This window comes from Pseudophryne corroboree, chromosome 11 (assembly GCF_028390025.1).
Source record: "Pseudophryne corroboree isolate aPseCor3 chromosome 11, aPseCor3.hap2, whole genome shotgun sequence".
Lineage (NCBI taxonomy): Eukaryota > Metazoa > Chordata > Amphibia > Anura > Myobatrachidae > Pseudophryne > Pseudophryne corroboree.
Window position 1 is genome coordinate 315,968,932 of NC_086454.1, and position 26,262 is coordinate 315,995,193.

Sequence of the window (26,262 nt, forward strand, 5' to 3'; positions counted from 1 at the left end):
TTAGTGCCTGTCCAGGCGCCTCAAACACCGTCAGGGGCTGTAAAACGCCCCTTGCCTCAGTCGGTCGACACAGACCCAGACACAGGCACTGATTCCGGTGGTGAAGGTGACGAATCAACCGTATTTTCCAGTAGGGCCACACGTTATATGATTTTGGCAATAAAGGAGATGTTACATTTAGCTGATACTACAGGTACCACTAAACAGGGTATTATGTGGGGTGTGAAAAAACTACCAGTAGTTTTTACCGAATCAGAAGAATTAAATGACGTGTGTGATGAAGCGTGGGGTGCCCCGATAAAAAACTGCTAATTTCAAAGAAGTTATTGGCTTTATACCCTTTCCCGCCAGAGGTTAGGGAGCGCTGGGAAACACCTCCTAGGGTGGACAAAGCGCTAACACGCTCATCAAAACAAGTGGCGTTACCCTCTCCTGAGACGGCCGCACTTAAAGATCCATCAGATAGGAGGATGGAAAATATCCAAAAAGGTATATACACACATGCAGGTGTTATACTACGACCAGCTATTGCGACTGCCTGGATGTGCAGTGCTGGGGTAGTTTGGTCAGAGTCCCTGATCGAAAATATTGATACCCTGGACAGGGACAATATTTTACTGTCGTTAGAACAAATAAAGGATGCATTTCTTTATATGCGTGATGCACAGAGAGATATCTGCACACTGGCATCACGGGTAAGTGCTATGTCCATTTCGGCCAGAAGAGCTTTATGGACACGACAGTGGACAGGCGATGCGTAGAGGAGTTATTTGGGGTCGGTCTATCGGATTTGGTGGCCACGGCTACGGCCGGGAAATCCACCTTTCTACCTCAAGTCACTCCCCAACTGAAAAAGGCACCGACCTTTCAACGCAGCCCTTTCGTTCCTTTAAAAATAAGAGAGCAAAGGGCTATTCATATCTGCCACGAGGCAGAGGACGAGGGAAGAGACAGCAACAGGCAGCTCCTTCCCAGGAACAGAAGCCCTCCCCGGCTTCTACAAAAGCCTCAGCATGACGCTGGGGCTTCGCAAGCGGACTCGGGGGCGGTAGGCGGTCGTCTCAAGAATTACAGCGCGCAGTGGGCTCACTCGCAGGTAAATCCCTGGATCCTGCAGATAATATCTCAGGGGTACAGGTTGAAATTAGAGACAGAGCCACCTCGCCGTTTCCTGAAGTCTGCTTTACCAACGTCCCCCTCAGAAAGGGAGACGGTTTTGGAAGCCATTCACAAGCTGTATTCTCAGCAGGTGATAGTCAAGGTACCTCTTCTACAACAAGGGAAGGGGTATTATTCCACTCTTTTTGTGGTACCGAAGCCGGATGGCTCGGTAAGGCCTATTCTAAATCTGAAGTCCTTGAACCTGTACATAAAGAAGTCCAAGTTCAAGATGGAGTCACTCAGAGCAGTGATAGCGAACCTGGAAGAAGGGGACTTTATGGTATCCTTGGACATCAAGGATGCGTATCTCCACGTTTCAATTACCCCTCACACCAGGGGTACCTCAGGTTCGTTGTACAAAACTGTCACTATCAGTTTCAGACGCTGCCGTTTGGTTTGTCCACGGCACCTCGGGTCTTTACAAAGGTAATGGCCGAGATAATATTTCTTCTTCGAAGAAAAGGCGTATTAATTATCCCATACTTGGACGATCTCCTAATAAGGGCAAGGTCCAGAGAACAGCTAGAGATGGGTTTAGCACTATCTCAAGAGGTGCTAAAGCAGCACGGATGGATTCTGAATATTCCAAAATCCCAATTAATGCCGACAACTCGTCTGCTGTTCCTGGGGATGATTCTGGACACAGTTCAGAAAAAGGTTTTTCTTCCCGAAGAAAAAGCCAAGGAGTTATCTGACCTGGTCAGGAACCTCCTAAAACCAGGAAAGGTGTCTGTACATCAATGCACAAGAGTCCTGGGAAAAAATGGTAGCTTCTTACGAAGCAATCCCTTTCGGCAGATTCCATGCAAAGGGATCTGTTGGACAAATGGTCAGGGTCGCATCTTCAGATGCACCTGCGGATAACCCTGTCGCCGAGGACAAGGGTATCCCTTCTGTGGTGGTTGCAGGAGGCTCATCTATTGGAGGGCCGCAGATTCGGCATGCAGGATTGGATCCTGGTGACCACGGAGGCCAGCCTGAGAGGCTGGGGAGCAGTCACACAGGGAAGAAATTTCCAGGGAGTGTGGTCGAGCCTGAAAAAGTCTCTTCACATAAGCATTCTGGAACTAAGAGCAATCTACAATGCTCTAAGCCAGGCGGAACCTCTGCTTCAAGGAAGACCGGTGTTGATCCAGTCGGACAACATCACGGCAGTCGCCCATGTAAACAGACAGGGCGGCACAAGAAGCAGGAGGGCAATGGCAGAAGCTGCCAGGATCCTTCGCTGGGCGGAGAATCACGTGATAGCACTGTCAGCAGTATTCATCCCGGGCGTGGACAACTGGGAAGCAGACTTCCTCAGCAGACACGACCTTCACCCGGGAGAGTGGGGACTTCATCCAGAAGTTTTCCACATGCTATTAAACCGTTGGGTAAAACCAATGGTGGACATGATGGCGTCTCGCCTCAACAAAACACTGGACAGGTATTGCGCCAGGTCAAGAGATCCGCAGGCAATAGCTGTGGACGCGCTGGTAACACCTTGGGTGTACCAGTCGGTATATGTGTTTCCTCCTCTGCCTCTCATACCAAAGGTATTGAGGATTATACGGCAAAGAGGAGTAAGACTAGTGGCTCCGGATTGGCCAAGAAGGACTTGGTACCCGGAACTTCAAGAGATGGTCACGGACGATCCGTGGCCTCTACTTCTGAGAAGGGACCTGCTTCAGCAGGGTACTTGTCTTTTTCAAGAATTACTGCGGCTGCGTTTGACGGCATGGCGTTTGAATGCCAGATCCTAAAAGGAAAAGGCATTCCAGAAGAAGTCATTCCTACCTTGATAAAGGCAAGGAAGGAAGTCACCGCGAAGCATTATCGCCGTATTTGGCGAAAATATGTTGCGTGGTGCGAGCAGCGGAGTGCTCCGATGGAGGAATTTCAACTGGGTCGTTTTCCTACATTTCCTGCAATCAGGATTGTCTATGGGTCTCAAATTGGGATCTATTAAGGTTCAAATTTCGGCCCTATCAATATTCTTCCAAAAAGAATTGGCCTCAGTCCCTGAGGTCCAGATTTTTATCAAAGGAGTACTGCATATACAGCCTCCTGTGGTGCCTAAGGTGGCACCGTGGGATCTAAATGTAGTTTTAGATTTCCTCAAATCCAATTGGTTTGAACCACTAAAGAATGTGGATTTGAAATATCTCACATGGAAAGTGACTATGTTACTGGCCCTGGCTTCGGCCGGGAGAGTATCTGAACTGGCGGCTTTGTTTTATAAAAGCCCTTATTAATTTTCCATTCGACATAGGGCAGAGCTGCGGACGCGTCCGCATTTTCTCCCTAAGGTGGTATCAGCGTTTCACCTGAACCAGCCTATTGTAGTGCCTGCGGCTACAGACGACTTGAAGGACTCCAAGTTGTTGGACGTTGTCAGAGCCTTAAAAATATACATTTAAAGGACGGCTGGAGTCAGAAAATCTGACTCGCTGTTTATACTGTATGCACCCAACAAGTTGGGTGCACCTGCTTCTAAGCAGTCGATTGCTCGTTGGATTTGTAACAAAATTCAACTTGTACATTCTGTGGCAGGCCTGCCACAGCCTAAATCTGTTAAGGCCCATTCCGCAAGGAAGGTGGGCTCATCTTGGGCGGCTGCCCGAGGGGTCTCGGCATTACAACTCTGCCGAGCAGCTACGTGGTCAGGGGAGAACACGTTTGTAAATTTTTACAAATTTGATACCCTGGCAAAGGAGGACCTGGAGTTCTCTCATTCGGTGCTGCAGAGTCATCCGCACTCTCCCGCCCGTTTGGGAGCTTTGGTATAATCCCCATGGTCCTTTCAGGAACCCCAGCATCCACTTAGGACGATAGAGAAAATAAGAATTTACTTACCGATAATTCTATTTCTCGGAGTCCGTAGTGGATGCTGGGCGCCCATCCCAAGTGCGGATTATCTGCAATACTTGTACATAGTTATTGTTAACTAATTCGGGTTATTGTTTAGGAAGCCATCTTTCAGAGGCTCCTCTGTTATCATACTGTTAACTGGGTTTAGATCACAAGTTGTACGGTGTGATTGGTGTGGCTGGTATGAGTCTTACCCGGGATTCAAAATCCTCCCTTATTGTGTACGCTCGTCCGGGCACAGTACCTAACTGGAGTCTGGAGGAGGGTCATAGGGGGAGGAGCCAGTACACACCACCTGACCTGTAAAAGCTTTACTTTTGTGCCCTGTCTCCTGCGGAGCCGCTATTCCCCATGGTCCTTTCAGGAACCCCAGCATCCACTACGGACTCCGAGAAATAGAATTATCGGTAAGTAAATTCTTATTTTTTTTTTTAAAGTGGCAATCATTTACACTGCAAAACCAGGTTGATCTTGCTGTGTAAATGATTGCCACTTTAAAAAAAAAAAAATGCAAAACCTTACCAAATCTCTCACTTTCTGAAACTCTCACTCTATTACATTTAGTATATTGGTTGTGTTACTTTACATAGAGGAGTATGTGGATAAATTCTCAAACCAGTGTTAATAATGGCTTTATCATCAGCAACTTCATAAGTGCTGCAAAGGACTTTAACCTCAGATATTGTACATTTCTCAGGACTGATCTGATTGTCACAGGGGGTCATTCTGACCTGATCGCTCGCTGCAATTCATCGCAGTGATCAGGTCAGAACTGCGCCGGCGCATGGCTGACAGCCTACGGCTGTCGTTGCCTAGCGATCGCCTCAGCCTGATTGACAGGCAGAGGTGGTCGCTGGGCTGGAGGGGGCGACACGGCGGCGTTTGGCCGCCGTTTTGTAGGCGCGGCCCGCCCAACGCAGGTGTGGTCAGACCGTACGGGGGAACAGGCTGCAGCGGCTGCTTGATGTCACACGCAGCGCTGCGACCCGGGCAGCAACAAGTGACTCCCGGCCAGCCGCAGGAGCGATGCTTTGTACTTGTGCTGGGGGGAAGGGGGGGGGGGGCGGCCTGACATGCGGGGCGGACTAGCCCTGTGCTGGGCTGCGTGTCCCCCGGCATGTCAGTGTAAGTGATACTAGCTGTGCTAAATTTAGCACAGCTACGATCAGGTCGGAATGACCCCCACAGTTCCATCTGTAGTTCATGTTAGCTACTCCTTTTGTGTTGGTATATAATGGCCTTAAATTGTATAAAATCATTTTATCTGTAAAGTGTTGATGTCTTCATTAAAGGTCTATGGAATATAGAATTTAATAATCTAGCATCATTAGTTACATATAATGTCATTGTAGACTTTTTAACACCCTCATCAGAGAAATTAGTCCCTGGCACCTCTCTCTCTCTCTCTCTCTCTCTCTCTCCCTCGTCAGCTGTTAGCTAGTTTACCTTTGGGAAATGTTCTGTTGGTGGGTACTCTTTGTAGGCCAGATGAGATTCAGGAATTTGCACCAATTTGGTTAACCAGTGAACTCTCATGTTCTACCTAAGGACCAATGTGGAGAGCCAGTGTTGTACACTAGATGTGTGTCCTCTTAAACACATTCTTCATTATGGAATTCAATTGCCGGCGACTTGTTTGCCCAGCCGAATCTGTGCAATACCCGCAGCACTACTTTATCCCAGCAGGCTCTTGCACAAAAGTGTTTGCTACTCCATAGGGAACTGTAGCGTGAGATGATTAAGTGCCGCGATAACAGCAATTTTTCATTCTATATAAAACCGATTATAAAAGTTCACTGCCAGCAGGTGAGTTGTTCTATAGTTAAATGCCTGGGTTTCAGTTTACTTGCAGTAACCCAGTTACGTGGGAATAGTACAGTGTGTAAGGTTCCTCTATTCTAGACACTGCAGACATGGTCTGGGAGGCACAGACCAGACACAGATGTAGAACGGAAGCTGTGTATTTACTGAGCCCTCTAAGCAACAAGCCCTCCATCCTCATTCCACATCACGTATATGATATACGGCATCGGCCAAAAGATAAATATATACTCCTGTTGTCTATTTCCGACATTTGAACCTGTTTTTAACTTCATTTAATTGCAAGCTCTGCAGGCTGTTACTGGCAGCTGCTGTGCTTGTGACTCTGAAGTACAGTAAGTTAGTGAAGTACAGCAAACAGCATGGCAGATGTGATATAAAAGGAGGTGCTCTAGGGCCAGTCTGAGGCATGGACTCAAAACAGTGTAATGCAATATCAGGAGGTGCTAAAGGGCAGCATTAATGTATAGCTTAGACACACTGACCTATTTCCGTTACTGTGGAAAGCAAGCTTGTCCCTAGAGCAAATCTATCAGAAAACCCAAAGTTACACCTGGCTAAATAAATATTGAATATGTCAACGGGGGTAATTCCAAGTTGATCGCAGCAGGAAATTTTTTAGCAGTTGGGCAAAACCATGTGCACTGCAGGGGAGGCAGATATAACATTTGCAGAGAGAGTTAGATTTGGGTGGGTTATTTTATTTCTGTGCAGGGTAAATACTGGCTGCTTTATTTTTACACTGCAAATTAGATTGCAGATTGAACACACCACACCCAAATCTAACTCTCTCTGCACATGTTATATCTGCCTCCCCTGCAGTGCACATGGTTTTGCCCAATTGCTAACAGAATCCCTGCTGCGATCAACTTGGAATTACCCCCAATGTATTATTAGTTCATTGCAGAACACAATGCAGTAGCGGATGTTTCATTACGTATGACATGTCCTCTAAGTATGTCCACTTCTGTTGGGAATCAGCTATAGTATTTGTGATGCACTGACTTCATCTACTCTGACTCATGGTAAATGCCATTTACATCACCACCTTTTCAGTCAATACTTTGCATACTCAGGATTTTATGGCCATGCTAAAGGACAGTGCTGAAACAGATGCCTCTTCCAGACACGCAGTGTGTCTGACAACTATATATGTCTCAGTTCCCAGGCACTTCCCAAACCCTCTCCCCCAGCATTCACTGCTGGTAAATGTTCTACATATCTCAGTGTTCATGAGAACTTAGCGACAGAATAAAAGAGTCATTTATTTGAGAATCACTATCTTCATACCATGCTTCCTAGCAGAGGTTTGCATGAGATCCGAGCTGTCAGGTTATACTTGTCTCTCACTGTGTTGTCCTTTGCAGATGTGTAAGCAGAGCGGGGGCTGAGGGGAGAGAGAGTGTGTATGGGAGGCCTGCGCACTAGCCTCCTGAAGTATGACTGGCTCCAGGCGCCGCTGCTTGTCCTTAAGTTTATGAGCTAACCCCAGAACACCTCATTTCTTAGAGAGGGAACAACGAGAGGAAAAATAAATGCTAAATGGAAAAACATTACTCTCATCCCACAAAGCTCCCAGCCTGCGTTCAGAGCAGCCGGTAAGGATTCACAACAGCTGATGGAAGAAGTATGTACAGTGCACAACCAGCCAAACCAATGCAAATGTACATTAGTCTGGTACAAATTCTGAAATCCACCCCTTCCTATTTAGGCTGTCAAATAGCAGACATTGGGCCTAATTTAGAGGTGCACGGGATGTCGATGTCGGATGCAGTGGATCGATATTTATTTTATCACTGTGCATGTGCCAAAGCCACGTTGGGACCGTTTTCTGGGCGTTACCACTGTGAATTAATTCGCAGCTGGAGAGGTCCATGCGCCTTAGTAAAGCTGCACCATCTGAGACCGCATAGGGTTGCTAAAACGTCAGATGTTCCGATCGATGTACGCCCGATGTTCCTGATGTTTACGCTTGTGTACGTGAACTGCGGATGTGAGATGCTGGCAGCGGGTGACTCTGTGCACAAGACAGCGGCTTAGTCATTACCATATTTTCACGGGTCCACTGTGAATGAATTCGCAGCCTCCATTGCAATTGCGTGAACCGCTCAATCCGGCCCATTGTAATCCAAAATCTCACCAGGTTAATCCAATCTACACTGCTATTAGCCACTGAAAATAGGTTATATAGTGACACCTCCAATTAGTTCTCCTTGCTGACACCGGGTTTTCAGTGATGAGCCATAGGTCATTCTAAAGGCATAGTTTATATTGCATAAAAGCTCCTAGATAATGCCATTGATTGGTTCCAGCAACGTGTTACATCTGCCACATCCATTTGATCCCTGGCATTATAAGGGAACACATCCAGCCACCGTTCGGGCAGTGCAGACAGATCGATGATTCCTGCTCCTCTGACTTGATTTGGGAGTGAAAGGGTAATTTAAAGATTTCTTTTTTTCTCATTAAGTCAACAAGACCAATCCTAGCCGATGCTTTGGAAAATATTGATGCTCAGAGATGTGCAAAGCGCCAGTCTTTCAGCTCGTGACGTGACACATTCATCCTATAGTCGGATTTTCACTGAATGGATTCACAAATCTACTTACAAAAGGTTGCGTAAACGTTATAATCCATGAGTGTACTACATACTTATTACATTTCCATTTAAAGATAAAGACATTTAAAGCGATAATATTGCACACAAAGTACATTAATAAAAATATTGGTTCATTCCTAAGTCCACAAACTTATGTATTATGCATGACCTTTGCAAAGTAATTCCGAAACACTGATACTCATAGAGATGCCACATTCTGAATCCTTCAGGTTATCTTTACATGCTGATAGTCACAGCGCTGGAGTATTTACCGTCTGTTTCTTGGTTGTATTATTATCTCCTCCATGTATAGAGCCACGTTTGTAAATAGCGGATAATAGCAGTAATAATATATTATTATAATATTATAATAGTAATATAATAATAATAATAATAATATAATTATATATACGGGGGGGGGCAGTGTTATCACTAAGGTAAGTACTGGCTCAGCTGACAGGTGCTCCTATGATATAGGGATAGGGTTTTAAGCAACATAACCATACCCAAAAGTATTTTTTAATAGCCCAGATCTCCCTCTTGTATTTTCTCAGAAATCTGCACCAATTTGTGTCCATGTAACTTACTGACATTCAGTGTACTTGTGCGGCGCCAGTCTAGTGGTGGAAATCCTGAGACATTGTGGCCACTTATACATCTATACCCCTTTCAGCCCGCACAAATAACCCGGTATCGACCTAGTATATTGCCGGGTCGACACGGGTCGCTGAGCCGCGTGAAAGGGTCACTCCCGAATTGCCGGGTCGGCTGACCCGGTAATTCAATTCGGTAATAAAGAAGGGTTATTCTCGGGTTATTACTGGGTCAGGTGCAGTGTGAACGGGTTACCCGTGTCTTCGCAAACCCGGTACCCGTTCACAGTATTGGGAGAGGCGGTGCGGAGATGATCTCATTTCCCAGTGCCGCCTTCGTATCCGCCCCCGATGTCGCCGCGGTACCCACCCCCGATGGCAGCCCGGCAAATTGTCAGGTTGGGAAGCCAGTTCTCTTGGTCCAATGCCGGGTCGCAGCCGGGAAGGACCCGTTTCCAATTCCCGGGTGCGACTCGGCTTTTGCGATCTTAAAGCGGTACTACTGTATACTGTGTGTGGTCTGTCATGACTCACCAATGCAATATGTCCCTATGAATAATATTTGTGCATTATATATACTATACATTAGCCTGTCATTCTAATGTCTTTATTACCAGTTATTTATATAGCACAAACACATTATTCAGGGGTTGATGTATCAAGCAGTGAAAAGAGTGGAGAACTGGACCAGCCAATCAACTTTAAGGATGCATTTATCAAGTACTGTACATTCTAGAAAATGATTGGTAGCAGCTGATTGGTTGCCATTGACAACTTCTCAACTGGTTCACTTCTCTTTACTAGTGATTCACACCAGCCCTGCCCCAGCGGAGCTTACACTCTATATTCTACACACATGTACATACAATCACACACACACACACAACTTATGGTTATTGTTTTTATTAGAAGCCAGTTAAGTTACCGTATGTGTTTGGGATATGGGAGGAGGCCGGAGCACCCAAAGGAAACCCACTCAAGCACAGGGAGGACATACATACACTATACTGTTAGGGCCTTGGTGGGAACCCAAGACCACAGTGCTGTGAGGCAGTAATGCTAGCCACTGTGACAAATGTGCTGCCTATATGTATTAATGACAAGATATTATTAAAAGTAGTTAATACTAAAATGTTTGGAACTGCTCCTCCCAGCATGCCCTGCCATAACTTGCGGTTAGGGCATGCTTGGGATGAATAGTTCCACTGCCATAGATGATGTAAGGCCTTACAGGTTTAGAGAGGGGTGGGGTGGGGTCCAGCTGAACTGCACACCTTAATTGTAAAGTTACTACCATGCTGAGACTTGTAGTGCCATGCGTAAAAAATAATATGCAGATGCACACTCTGAGTCTAAGCACTAGGCATACTGATAAAAACAATCCTATATCATAGAAAGGTTAATGCTGCTCCTCACCTCTATGGGGGAATTCAAGTGTTTTGCACGCCAGCGGCCACCAGATAGCGCCTGACGGAGCAATTCAATTGGTGCTGTGTTCGGGCGCGCAGACTGTTATGTTGTTCCATCATTCTTAACTAGTTATAATTAATATTGAATATAAAAAAGGTTCTTAGCACATGTTTAGAGAGGGTTAAGCAATTGCATCTGGGACATCTGGGAAACCACAAGCTCTGCTTTGCCCAGCAGTGAATGGGAATTCACTTAAGTGCTTCGTCTTCCAGTGACAGCATCCAGTGTACACATCCAGCGTGGGGAGCAGAAAATACCTGCAGCAGTGTCCTATGTGTCAGACTGTGCTCAGCTCAGCTCACTGCTGGTTCCTCATCATAAAACTAACTTTCCCTTGGTGAGGAACTGTAAAGGTGGGTGACCCTCTCCTAGGAGCAGGACCTAACGACTGCACATTACCTTCAATACTTGCATATGGCTACATTAAGTGCAAGCCAAAGGAACATAGCAATGTGTTGGAGCAAAGTCTGACTACTGAGGATAATGGAGTAAAGCTGGAGGGCTAGTGAGGGCCCGTGTTAGGTAGTGGGTGCTGCAGCTGTAGTGTAGCTCATACAGGAGTGTACTTGGAGAATGACCCCACTGTACTTAGCCTAAGACAGCCGCTAACTGCCCTCATTGTCTTTGGAAAGAATCACGAAAAAATGGGTGGTCAGTTGAGCGTTCCTTATAGAATCACAAATGGTTCCTGTGTGGGAGTGACAGGTTAACTCTCTGAACTCAGCAGTTCCCAACAGAATCATTCCACCGCACTCGGAGACAGACAGGGAAATAGTTACCCTATCTGCTTTCCCACTGCATAGGGACTGGCAGTGAAGGAGTTTTCATCATGCGAGAATTGTGACTGCAGGGGTTAACAATGGAAGTAGCGCAGAATGCAGGAAGAAGAAAGGAATGCCTCTAAGTGTTTGTATGAAACCGCCTCGGTAATATCAGGAACTCCCCTTGAGAAGACAGCTGCTTTCCCCTACAGCTGATGCTGATCCCACTACCCTTCTCCAGGGCAGGCACAGATTTATAGAAACTCCATCCTATCTCCGAGTAGCCACCTTTCAGAAACGACCTCGTGTAAAAAAATATAGACCATATATATCCGTATATTTATCTAAATGTTTGCAAGAAACTCATCCATTCATTCAAATTAGTTCATTCATTGTTTTAAAGCGCTCTAGGTATCACATGACTTCATTGACTGGGGTTTTAAAGGTGCCCCCACCCTCCCCATGTGCTGTTAATGTTTGGATCACATTTCGTTAATCTTGCCGTAGCATTAACTTGCACTGTTTTGCCTTACGGCACGGCACCTTCCTGCCAGGAAGGGGTTAACGTGACCTTCTTCATACATTATCGCATACGGCAACCATCTCACAGCGTTGAAGGGTTTACACACGTCTGTACAGCAGAAACAAATCCATAGAGTAACTTCCGAAATAGGAGACAGGGGGAGCTAGCGACAACTTTAGGATCTGTCATCTACAACTGACAACGCATACACACAGGTCCTGTGCCAGTCTCTCAGAGCTATGGTGGGGGTGCACTACCTCTAGGCACAGACAGTGTACACCTATATACAGTACAGGCAACCATTGCCATAGCAGACACTAGGGCATGACATAAGACAGGAACCATTACTTGGCTTGGCATGCCCTCAACACCTCTGTGCTAGACTCTCCAGAGTCACATCTGCCTGCTAGCCGGCGCTGTCACTAACTTTGTCCCTCAAAACACATACAGAAATGTCAATTACAATGCATATCTTGTATATAAAAGCACTAAAACGCCTATAGTATGATTCCCATGCAGACAAAGTCCTTCTTTTAGTTACTCAATGAATGTAGAGACACGTTACCGGCACAGACTTGCTTATACCATACAACGCTATAGGCTGGCGAAGTGTCAAGTTCTTCATGGGAACCTATTAGAACACACTACCCAATGCACTCCGTGCCAACAGACCACAAGTGCTGCCAGATCTAACCACAGCTCTTGCTGCAGGCAACAGAATTGGTGAAATGCATGCCCCTGGCTTCTGAGCAGCAGAACTCACAATCTATGCAAAACACTGCGTCCAGTTGGTGCCATCTGCCAATCACTGTCAACAACTATATCGGCAGCATTACAAGAAGCCCTCTGGACTGCATATAAGATAGGTTCACACTTGCAGAAATGTTATTTAAATCAGGTTCTATATATAGGCTTAGATGCCTTACCTCATCAGCAGCATGCCGTCTATTCGGAATGACTTATTCCTCCGGCTGCAGTAATAATTGGGGGTGAAAGACAGCAGTAGTGTGCTAGTTCCGTAGTAATGTATGAAGACTGAGAAAGCTTCATTACAGAGCAGAGTCGCTGGCAGTGAAGCTCACGCCCTCTCTAGCTGCATCAGCCAGTAGCACACAGCATTCAGAGGGCTCGGGATACACATAGCTAAAAAGGCTCATTCTCAGCTCAGCTGCTGAATGATAGGACCTCTCCCCCTGTGCTGCAGTGCCACTTCTGCTGTCATCTGTCAGTACCGGCTACTGCTCTTACCCTCATTTTTCCCTCATCTTTCCCTTTTTGCTCATCACGTGCATTATTAGGCATTTTTTCCCCCCGCCTTTTGAAGCTGGATTTATTACAGATTTCTAAACATTTCCCAGCTGTGACAACTGAGGGCACAGACTATGGTGTAAATACGCACCAGATTGAGAGCTGTGTTGTACCCAGTTTGTATTCAGAATCAGAAAGTTCATTTGTAGAAGTATTCGATGCTCCCACACAGCGAGTGGGAGTAGATATTTTGTGCATGGAACTAATATTTTTGAGAATATTAGTTTTCAGTCCACTGGGATCTTGTGATGTTTGTGAGGCATGTGGCACTTTGCATTCTTAAAGTATATTCCATGTGCTGTAATGGCCATAGTCATGTGGATAAGGAGAGCTAGCGACCAAGAAGATGTAGTGACAGTTACTTTATGGCGTTTAAAGTCAATTAAGGGGGAATTCAATTGACTGCGGCAATATACAGAGGGATAAATGATCCCCTGGGGCTATTCAATGGGTGGACTTCACTTTGCCGGCGGTCGGGCTCCCGGCGACCAGCATACCGGCGCCGGAATCCCGACTGCCGGCATACCGACAGTTCTTCTCCCTCTTGGGGGTCCACGACCCCCCTGGAGGGAGAATAGATAGCGTGGGGAGCGCAGTGAGCCCGCAAGGGGCTCATTTGCGCTCTCCGAGCTGTCAGTATGCCGGCGGTTGGGATTCCGGCGCCGATATGCTGGTCGCCGGGAGCCTGTCCGCCAGCAACACATATTACACCCCTATTCAATTGCCCCCAAACTTAGACCCCAGGCTGCACTTAATGGGGATTTGGGGGGAGGGTTTCGAGAGAAATTCTGCGTTCAATAGCCTGTTTTCACTAACCGCGGAAACACATACAGTAGGTCCAAGAACTTATCCCGGATTCAATGTGTTAACGCCAGAAAACAGATCATTTAATGAATGAGAAAAAAGGGGTGTAGTTGAATAGCCTCAGGTGAAAAAGCTTGAGGCTACCCCGTCTATCACCCTCATTAAATTATGGGGGCTAATTGTATTCCCCACTTATCAAGTAAAGGTTCCATAATAGAGACAAAATATGTATTTTTTTGTAAATGAGATCTCTTTCCAGTATTCTTATAATTATTATTGGTTATAACATTTTTGTCATTTGTGACCTTTATATAGCACCAGCTTCCAATACTCAACTGCACATTGCAAATGGGAACTTAAGGGCCCTACACAATGAGCTGCCCGGCTGCGGATATGGCCGAGGGGCGACCCGGCGGCGCGGGGGGTGGGGGGGGGAGTGACGTTTCTTCACTCCCCCCGTCACCCGGCTCCATAGAAGTGCAGGCAAATATGGACAAGATCGTCCATATTGGCCTGCATGTACAGCCGATGGGGCACCAGCGATGAACGAGCGCGGGGCCGCACATCGTTCAGCGCTGGTGCCTCCGCACTCAAAGATATGAACGGTATCTCGTTCATTAATGAACGAGATCGTTCATATCGAGTATTATCGCCCAGTGTGTAGGGCCTATAAGGCTGGGTACACACTAGAGCGATGTATATCCCGATGTCTGTTCTCACCATTAAAAGGAGAACTATTCGGAAATGGCAACATGTGTAAATCGACATGTTAGTGTTTGGTGGCAACACTCTAGAACAGTATATACAGTATGTGTATATAACAGCTGATGGGTTCTGTTACAGAGTGCTCAGATGTAGAAACAATGATCCTGATTCACAGGTGGATAAGCGCCGTTGTTTGCGCAGTTGAGCGATTACACTGCACGGACGTTGCAGTTCATTATGGTGGACCTGGTGAGGATTAATTCGCAAAGTGACAGGTAGTTAGCGTTGGTGGGAGGTTGGGGGTAAAATGCAGGCATTTTGAACCTGTGAAGTTGTAAAGTCAGCTTACTTGCAGTGGACATCCAGAGCAAACAGCAGGGGTGCGATGATGCAACTAATCCGTGATGCTGTCCGTGTACAAATCCCCACGAATGTGGCAGTAGCATATTTTCGCAGATCCACTGCATATGGAATCGCAGTAGTGTCGCAGTGGTGCAAGTAGAAATATTTTCTTATGGGTACTGAGTGATGAAAAATAGGCGTGGTCATGTGCTGTGATGGGGTGTGGTCACATGCTGCTAGTGGGAGTGGCTACATGACACTAGCGGCGTGGCCACATGACACAGCGCCTTATTTGGGGATTCTGGAGGCAAGGCTAAAAATATATAGTAATGCCTCCAGTATTATAGAAATATATAGTAATGCCCCCAATTTATAACAATATATAGTAATGCCTCCAGTATAATATAGATGTATAGTAATGCCTCCAGTATAATAGAAATATATAGTAATGCCTCCAGTATAATAGAAATATATAGTGATACCTCCAGTATTATAGAAATATATAGTAATGCCCCCAATTTATAACAATATATAGTAATGCCTCCAGTATAATATAAATATATAGTAATGCCTCCAGTATAATAGAAATATATAGTGATACCTCCAGTATTATAGAAATATATAGTAATGCCCCCAATTTATAACAATATATAGTAATGCCTCCAGTATAATATAAATATATAGTAATGCCTCCAGTATAATATAGATGTATAGTAATACCTCCAGTATAATAGAAATATATAGTGATACCTCCAGTATTATAGAAATATATAGTAATGCCCCCAATTTATAACAATATATAGTAATGCCTCCAGTATAATATAAATATATAGTAATGCCTCCAGTATAATATAGATGTATAGTAATACCTCCAGTATAATAGAAATATATAGTGATACCTCCAGTATTATAGAAATATATAGTAATGCCCCCAATTTATAACAATATATAGTAATGCCTCCAGTATAATATAAATCAGGCTTGTCCAACCCGCGGCCCGCGGGCCGCATGCGGCCCAAGTCGGCTAGTAATGCGGCCCAGGAGCAGCGCTGCAGCAGAGGTTTTTTTTTTTTTGAGTACGGACACCACATGTGAGGCTGAGCCGGCCCCAGCAGGCTGTCAGCACATCCTGATTGGATTGCTGCTGCTGGGACCAGCACCAGCTCACGCCCTCTCCGCTGTCAGTCATAGTGTAGCCCTCCTCCGCTGCATAGCGGCACACGTGACTGAGCAGCGCGAGAGTAGAGGAGCCCAGCGGAGAAGTTGGTTGTACAAGAACACGTGGAGCGGCGGACGGAGACGGAGGCAGCGCTGCAGGAGCGGTAAGTATGTGTCTGTGCGTGTGTGTGTGTTTTTTTACAGCTACAAGGGGCACAGTACAAGGGCGCAGCTACAAGGGGCACAGTACAAGGGGGCAGCTACAGGGCCACAACTACAAGGGGCACAGTACAAGGGGGCAGCTACAAGGGGCACAGTACAAGGGGGCAGCTACAGGGCCACAACTACAAGGGGCACAGTACAAGGGGGCAGCTACAAGGGGCACAGTACAAGGGGGCAGCTACAGGGCCACAACTACAAGGGGCACAGTACAAGGGGGCAGCTACAGGGCCACAACTACAAGGGGCACAGTACAAGGGGACAGCTACAGGGCCACAACTACAAGGGGCACAACTACAAGGGGCACAGTACAAGGGGCACAGCTACAGGGGCACAACTACAAGGGGCACAGTACAAGGGGGCAGCTACAGGGCCACAACTACAAGGGGCACAACTAGAAGGGGCACAGTACAAGGGGCACAGCTACAGGGGCACAACTACAAGGGGCACAGTACAAGGGGGCAGCTACAGGGCCACAACTACAAGGGGCACAACTAGAAGGGGCACAGTACAATGGGCACAGCTACAGGGGCACAGCTACAAGGGGCACAGTACAAGGGGGCAGCTACAAGGGGCACAGTACAAAGGGGCAGCTACAGGGCCACAACTACAAGGGGCACAGTACAAGGGGGCAGCTACAAGGGGCACAGTACAAGGGGGCAGCTACAGGGCCACAACTACAAGGGGCACAGTACAAGGGGCAGCTACAAGGGGCACAGTACAAGGGGGCAGCTACAGGGCCACAACTACAAGGGGCACAGTACAAGGGGGCAGCTACAGGGGCACAACTACAAGGGGCGCAGTACAAGGGGGCAGCTACAAGGGGCACAGTACAAGGGGGCAGCTACAAGGGGCACAGTACAAGGGGGCAGCTACATGGGCACAACTATAAGGGGCACAGCTACAGGGGCACAACTACAAGGGGCACAGTACAAGGGGCACAGCTACAGGGGCACAACTACAAGGGGCACAGTACAAGGGGGCAGCTACAAGGGGCACAGTACAAGGGGGCAGCTACAGGGGCACAACTACAAGGGGCGCAGCTATAGTGGCACAGCTACAAGGGGCGCAGCTACAGGGGCACAACTACAAGGGATGCAGCTACAGGGGCACAGCTACAAGTAAGTTTAATATGTTAACTATGTTTTCTATGGTTTTTTTGGATGATCAGGTATCGTTACTGTTGTTTTATTTTATGTGCGGCCCAAACCAAATTTTCATCTTCTAATGTGGCCCAGGGAAGGTAAAAGGTTGGACACCCCTGATATAAATATATAGTAATGCCTCCAGTATAATAGAAATATATAGTGATGCCTCCAGTATAATAGAAATATATAGTAATGCTCCCAATTTATAACAATATATAGTAACAGGCTTGGACTGGCCCATAGGGGTACAGGGGAATCCACCGGTGGGCCCTACTGCCTGGGGGCCCACCTTCTGCTTTAAGGATCAGGTTCCAGACTGTGCACTTGAATTATACATTACACATATGTTACCTTATACTGGACTATGGTGTAATTTCTACAGTGCATTGCTGTTATTAATCTGTTATTAATCTGGTACATTATCATGCATGCAGCAGCTGCATTTACTGTATATATTTATGAAGGGGCCCAGATGTAGCACCCTCTAATGATTAGTCAATGAGGTGGCAGGCCACATCCCCTCTGCAGATTGGCCACACCCCTAACATGGGCCCCTACCACTGTATGCCCCCGGTGGGCCTGCATGCCCCAGTCCGACACTGTATAGTAATGCCTCCAGTATAACAGGAAAATACAGCCACTGTTGCACTCCCAGTAACCCTGACAAAGTGGGAGGAGCTGTCATGCTGCCAAGCACCATGGTCTTGTTGCTTTGTGGCACATTATAATTGTGGCAATGGCAAAGTGTGTGGCAGGTGGTACTGCGTACCCGCTGCCAAATTCTTAAGGGTACTCCGTACCCGAGAGTACCCGCATACTTGCACCACTGTAGTGACACCATTTTCCTCCACCTCTGGCTCAGGATTAATGATAAGATATGATAATCTTATCTTTTCGTTATTTCGTTTGAATTTAGGAATCATACAAAATAATACTATAAAAGTGTTAATATGACAAATTTTCCAGATGTTATTTCCAAAGTTCTCACTAAACCTAAGTGTGCATGTTGTCTCCACAAACAAATACAGTAAACCACAAAGTATTGTAAATGGGTAACAGTGATAGGCTAAAGCAGGGATGGGGAACCTTTGGCCCTCCAGCTGTTGTTGAACTACACATCCCAGCATGCCCTGCAACTGTTTTAGTATGGCCGAATAGCAAAACTGTAGCAAGGCATGCTGGTATGTGTAGTTCAACAACAGCTGGAGGGCCAAAGGTTTCCCACCCCTGGGCTAAATGGTTAGTAGTCTTTTAATTCTCCTCTGGTTCACTTGTCCGGTGTATATGTGACTGCACGCAAGGCTTGTGCACACAGCGTGCACTGATAAAGGAAGCCTCCGGCACTGTAGGGATTCAATTTCATATATTTATATGAGTGTGTAGTGGGAGGATCAGAGTTTTAGCAGATTCGTTTTAGATGTTCTCTCCCCGCTGAAGAGGATGTTTTAGCCTAAACAGGACACACATTCCATAAACTCTTCTGTCACTCTGTGCAGCCACCCCAGAAGGAATAAACACACACACTGTAAATAATCATTCTGCATAAATAATCCTTCCCTCCTGACACGGAGTAATGAAATCTATTGCAATAGCTCTATGCTATACTATAGTGAGAAACTTTTGGTTACACAGTGGATATAATCCTCATTACACATTTGAAGAATATATACTTGCAATGTAATAAATTGCATAGTTTGACTTTGTGGCCGTTAGAAATGTGTTCTTTGCCTTTCACTTTATGTGCTTTCTTATGTAGAGTGAGGTGTTTGTGGTAGCATAGTGCAATGTATGTCCACATTGGTCTGCCTCCCCCTTCAGAAGTTCCAGCCAACAATCACAAGTATTCTTACCAATTGTGCTCAATTATTATCACTGTTGATCTCTGAACATTGACAGAAAATGATAATGACTGGCGGACATGTAGCGGCTGAAATGGGACACTGTGTAGAAGTGGTTAGTGTGAGTTTGGCATTAGTACACACTAGCATTGTGCCTATAGGAATGCGCTGGCTTGCTGTTCTCTTGCAAACTCTGGAAAACTCAAAGCAATAAACAATCAGAATTTTAAAAACAAAAAGCACATGTCATTCATCTGACGTCATCACCACCACCGCACAATTCAACTTTTCCAATAATAGCAGCGCTACACAGACTCTGCCGAAACCTCACTCACTAATAGCAGCTCTACATAGACTCTGCCAAAACCTCACTCACTAATAGTAGCTATACACAGACTCTGCCGAAACCTCACTCACTAATAGCAGCTATACACAGACTCTGCCAAAACCTCACTCACTAATAGTAGCTCTACGTAGACTCTACCGAAACCTCAATCACTAATAGCAGCTCTACACAGACTCTACCGAAACCTCACTCACTAACAGCAGCTCTACACAGACTCTGCCAAAACCTCACTAACTAATAGTAGCTCTACGTAGACTCTACCGAAACTCAATCACTAATAGCAGCTCTACACAGACTCTACCGAAACCTCACTCACTAACAGCAGCTCTACACAGACTCTGCCAAAACCTCACTCACTAATAGTAGCTATAAGTAGACTCTACCGAAACCTCAATCACTAATAGCAGTTATACACAGACTCTACCGAAACCTCACTCACTAATAGCAGCTATACACAGACTCTACCGAAACCTCACTCACTAACAGCAGCTATACACAGACTCTACCGAAACCTCACTCACTAACAGCAGCTCTACACAGACACTGCCAAAACCTCACTCACTAATAGTAGCTATACGTAGACTCCACCGAAACCTCAAATCACTAATAGCAGTTATACACAGACTCTACCGAAACCTCACTCACTAATAGCAGCTATACACAGACTCTACCGAAACCTCACTCACTAACAGCAGCTCTACACAGACACTGCCAAAACCTCACTCACTAATAGTAGCTATACGTAGACTCCACCAAAACCTCAAATCACTAATAGCAGTTATACACAGACTCCACCGAAACCTCAAATCACTAATAGCAGTTATACACAGACTCTACCGAAACCTCACTCACTAATAGCAGCTATACACAGACTCTACCGAAACCTCACTCACTAATAGCAGCTCTACACAGACACTGCCAAAACCTCACTCCCTAATAGTAGCTCTACACAGACTCTACCGAAACTTCACTCACTAATAGCAGCTCTACACAGACTCTACCGAAACTTCACTCACTAATAGCAGCTCTACACAGACTCTGATCAAAATCTCTCTCACTAATAGTAGCTATACGTAGACTATACCGAAACCTCAATCACTAATAGCAGTTATACACAGACTCTACCAAAACCCCACTCACTAATAGCAGCTATACACAGACTCTACCGAAACCTTACTCACTAATAGCAGCTCTACACAGACACTGCCAAAACTTCACTCCCTAATAGAAGCTCTACACAGACTCTACCGAAACTTCACTCACTAATAGCAGCTCTACACAGACTCTGCCAAACCTCACTCACTAATAGTAGCTCTACGTAGACTCTACCGAAACCTCACTCACTAATAGCAGCTATACACAGACTCTACCGAAACCTCACTCACTAACAGCAGCTCTACACAGACACTGCCAAAACCTCACTCACTAATAGTAGCTATACGTAGACTCCACCAAAACCTCAAATCACTAATAGCAGTTATACACAGACTCCACCGAAACCTCAAATCACTAATAGCAGTTATACACAGACTCTACCGAAACCTCACTCACTAATAGCAGCTATACACAGACTCTACCGAAACCTCACTCACTAATAGCAGCTCTACACAGACACTGCCAAAACCTCACTCCCTAATAGTAGCTCTACACAGACTCTACCGAAACTTCACTCACTAATAGCAGCTCTACACAGACTCTACCGAAACTTCACTCACTAATAGCAGCTCTACACAGACTCTGATCAAAATCTCTCTCACTAATAGTAGCTATACGTAGACTATACCGAAACCTCAATCACTAATAGCAGTTATACACAGACTCTACCAAAACCCCACTCACTAATAGCAGCTATACACAGACTCTACCGAAACCTTACTCACTAATAGCAGCTCTACACAGACACTGCCAAAACTTCACTCCCTAATAGAAGCTCTACACAGACTCTACCGAAACTTCACTCACTAATAGCAGCTCTACACAGACTCTGCCAAACCTCACTCACTAATAGTAGCTATACGTAGACTATACCGAAACCTCAATCACTAATAGCAGTTATACACAGACTCTACCAAAACCTCACTCACTAATAGCAGCTATACACAGACTCTACCGAAACCTTACTCACTAATAGCAGCTCTACACAGACACTGCCAAAACTTCACTCCCTAATAGAAGCTCTACACAGACTCTACCGAAACTTCACTCACTAATAGCAGCTCTACACAGACTCTGCCAAACCTCACTCACTAATAGTAGCTCTACGTAGACTCTACCGAAACCTCACTCACTAATAGCAGCTATACACAGACTCTACCGAAACCTCACTCACTAACAGCAGCTCTACACAGACACTGCCAAAACCTCACTCACTAATAGTAGCTATACGTAGACTCCACCAAAACCTCAAATCACTAATAGCAGTTATACACAGACTCCACCGAAACCTCAAATCACTAATAGCAGTTATACACAGACTCTACCGAAACCTCACTCACTAATAGCAGCTATACACAGACTCTACCGAAACTTCACTCACTAATAGCAGCTCTACACAGACTCTGATCAAAATCTCTCTCACTAATAGTAGCTATACGTAGACTATACCGAAACCTCAATCACTAATAGCAGTTATACACAGACTCTACCAAAACCCCACTCACTAATAGCAGCTATACACAGACTCTACCGAAACCTTACTCACTAATAGCAGCTCTACACAGACACTGCCAAAACTTCACTCCCTAATAGAAGCTCTACACAGACTCTACCGAAACTTCACTCACTAATAGCAGCTCTACACAGACTCTGCCAAACCTCACTCACCAATAGTAGCTATACGTAGACTATACCGAAACCTCAATCACTAATAGCAGTTATACACAGACTCTACCAAAACCTCACTCACTAATAGCAGCTATACACAGACTCTACCGAAACCTTACTCACTAATAGCAGCTCTACACAGACACTGCCAAAACTTCACTCCCTAATAGAAGCTCTACACAGACTCTACTAAAACCTCACTCACTAATAACAGCTGTACCCAGACTCTACCAAAACCTCACTCACTAATAGCAACTGTATCCAGTTTCTACCGAAATCTCACTCACTAATAGTAGCTATACACAGACTCTACCGAAACCTCACTCCCTAATAGTAGCTCTACACAGACTCTACTGAAACCTCACTCACTAATAGCAGCTGTACCCAGACTCTACCAAAACCTCACTCACTAATAGCAGCTGTGCCCAGACTCTACCGAAACCTCACTCACTAATAGCAGCTGTATCCAGTCTCTACCGAAACCTCACTCACTAATAGTAGCTATACACAGACTCTACTGAAACATCACTTACTAATATCAGTTGTACCCAGACTCTACCGAAACCTCACTCACTAACAGCAGCTCTACCCAGACTCTACCGAAACCTCACTCACTAATAGCAGCTCTACACAGATTCTACCGAAACCTCAGATTCTACCGAAACCTCACTCACTAATAGCAGCTCTACACAGACTCTACCGAAACCTAACTCATTAATAGCAGCTTTACACAGTCTCTACCAAAACCTCACTTAGTAACAGCAACTCTACACAGACTCTACCGAAACCTCTCTCATTAATAGTAGCTTTAATCAGACGCTATGGAAACCTAACTCAGTAATACCAGTTCTACACAGACCCTTCCGAAACCTCTCTCACTAATAGCAGCTCTAATTAGAGTCTATGGAAACCTAACTCGGTAATACCAGTTCTACACAGACCCTTCCGAAACCTCACACACTAATACCAGCTGTGAAATATATTTCAAATAAAAAATAATTTTAAAACATTAATGAAATCATTTATTTGAATGCTCTTGGTCTGTTTACACCATCTTGGGAAAATACATCTACGTACGGGAGCGTGCCAAATTCAGAGAATGATGGGGGTGTAAGTGGAGGGACCCACACTAAAGTACTTCTGTTTGGAAGAGAGGGGATTTAGTACAGGGGTTACTTAACTCATCTAGTGACCTGACATTCATCTATGTTCCACAGCAGAACTTGCTGAATCACGCTGGAGGGTAACGACGGTAAGCACTGTTCACCACTCACAATAAACAAACTTATTACATTAATTTGACTTTAATAATTTATCCTGCAGCACAAGCTGCATCAAATCATTAAACCTATCTTCAGTATTCAAAATCAGTGCCAGAATTGTATCTAGTGGATATTATAATAAAGAGATACATACAGTCTGTGCGTTAAATGTAAAATGTTAATCAAACAACAGGTGCTTTTTTTAAGTGGAGCAGTAGACTGGCACAAAACGCTCAACTTGCCTGGGACTAGACTGGTACGAATTAAAATACTTGGTGAATTACTGTAGGTATTCACTATCATCTCCAGGAAGACCGTTTCTGTGCTTGTAGCAGTGCATTGTCTGCCGAGTTAGCCACTGGTAATTCACAGCCGGTGCAAATGACTCGCACAGTGCACTATTCCTTTTCACTCTAGAGGCGCCTCTGCAAACTAGAAGTGTGCCTAGGTGTGATGGAAACACCTTAAGAGGTGTTAAAGAGTTGACCTCACATCAGAGTCCAACCTTCCGCCACTTTAGAATAATTCCTTTGATAATAATGAAACATAATACTGCTAGATTTAGCCTCACTAATGATCTAACTGGTGTAACACAAAGTATCTTTGGTACTGTCTATATTGCACACACACACTGGGTATAGTTGACTATAGAATGAAATCCAAAGACGACCTGCTGTGACCTGGTGCAAAGTTCAAGTCCTTTTGCACTGTGAATGTGGAAGTGACTGCTGCTGGAACATTCCCAGAATTGTCACACCTTTATCTCCTTTCAGCAATCATTCTCTGCAAAATGAAATGTTATTTTGGGTTCTTTTACAGTCAGATGTACGGCAGTTAATTTATTCGCAGGATAACCAGTCATGTACTGCGACTGTGCCCCAAATATGCATATGTAAATGTCCATATATGTAGATGTCCGGGGATTTATGGCCTGGGTTTTTCTGTGGACAAGAGTAGGCGGACTTACAATTACAACACAATTAGATGTGTACAGGTCCATATTACAGACTTGACAGTTCCATTTTACTATAGGAAAGAAGATTCCTATTAGATTTAGAGTCATGTGACTTTAGAATTTACTAATACTTTCAAGCCACAATGCTATGGGCGATAAATATATACAATTATGCCTGACGTACATCTGGTCCAATTGCTGGAATGAAATGCATCGGACTCATCATACAGACATAAGTAGGCTTCTTCTTGCATGCTCCTTTTCCTGCATAAGTTCAGTGTGCAAATGCGTCCAATTCTGTATGTCTACAATTCCAAAATGTACACATACAGTACAGGGACTCCTTTAGCTCTCTCTCCTGCCCCTTTCTCTAACGTCCTAAGTGGATGCTGGGGACTCCGTCAGGACCATGGGGATTAGCGGCTCCGCAGGAGACAGGGCACAAAAATAAAAGCTTTAGGATCAGGTGGTGTGCACTGGCTCCTCCCCCTATGACCCTCCTCCAAGCCTCAGTTAGATTTTTGTGCCCGGCCGAGAAGGGTGCAATCTAGGTGGCTCTCCTAAAGAGCTGCTTAGAGTAAAAGTTTTGTTAGGTTTTTTATTTTCAGTGAGTCCTGCTGGCAACAGGCTCACTGCTACGAGGGACTTAGGGGAGAGAAGTGAACTCACCTGCGTGCAGGATGGATTGGCTTCTTAGGCTACTGGACACCATTAGCTCCAGAGGGAGTCGGAACACAGGTCTCACCCTGGGGTTCGTCCCGGAGCCGCGCCGCCGACCCCCTTGCAGATGCCGAAAAGTGAAGAGGTCCAGAAACGGCGGCAGAAGACTCTTCAGTCTTCATAAGGTAGCGCACAGCACTGCAGCTGTGCGCCATTGTTGTCAGCACACTTCATAGCAGCGGTCACTGAGGGTGCAGGGCGCTGGGGGGGGGCGCCCTGGGCAGCAATGATAGTACCTTATTCTGGCTAAAAATACATCACATATAGCCCCTGGGGGCTATATGGATGTATTTAACCCCTGCCAGGTCTCAGAAAAACGGGAGAAGAAGCCCGCCGAAAAGGGGGCGGGGCCTATTCTCCTCAGCACACAGCGCCATTTTCCCTCACAGAAATGCTGGTGGGAAGGCTCCCAGGCTCTCCCCTGCACTGCACTACAGAAACAGGGTTAAAACAGAGAGGGGGGGGCACTTATTTGGCGATATGTATATATATATTAAAATGCTATAAGGGAAAAACACTTATATAAAGGTTGTCCCTGTATAATTATAGCGTTTTTGGTGTGTGCTGGCAAACTCTCCCTCTGTCTCCCCAAAGGGCTAGTGGGGTCCTGTCCTCTATCAGAGCATTCCCTGTGTGTGTGCTGTGTGTCGGTACGTGTGTGTCGACATGTATGAGGACGATGTTGGTGAGGAGGCGGAGCAATTGCCTGAAATGGTGATGTCACTCTCTAGGGAGTCGACACCGGAATGGATGGCTTATTTAAGGAATTACGTGATAATGTCAACACGCTGCAAGGTCGGTTGACGACATGAGACGGCCGGCAAACAAATTAGTACCTGTCCAGGCGTCTCAAACA

The 26,262-nt window shown here is 45.6% G+C and overlaps 1 protein-coding gene and 1 long non-coding RNA gene across 6 annotated transcripts in view; one reads left to right on the forward strand and one right to left on the reverse strand.

Moving 5' to 3' along the window:
• The window catches only part of LOC134969593 (uncharacterized), a 640,552-nt gene that overhangs the window by 253,795 nt on the left and 360,495 nt on the right, over positions 1-26,262 (forward strand). The window lies entirely within an intron of this gene.
• The window catches only part of ZNF469 (zinc finger protein 469), a 304,203-nt gene that overhangs the window by 122,282 nt on the left and 155,659 nt on the right, over positions 1-26,262 (reverse strand). Inside the window, exon 1 of one of the 2 annotated variants that reach the window (XM_063945655.1) lies at positions 12,705-12,797. The exons of the other annotated variant lie outside the window; for it this stretch is intronic. The gene's annotated coding sequence lies outside the window, so the exon portion shown is untranslated. Of the gene's footprint in view, positions 1-12,704; positions 12,798-26,262 lie in introns of those variants that run through there. 2 annotated transcript variants of the gene reach the window in all.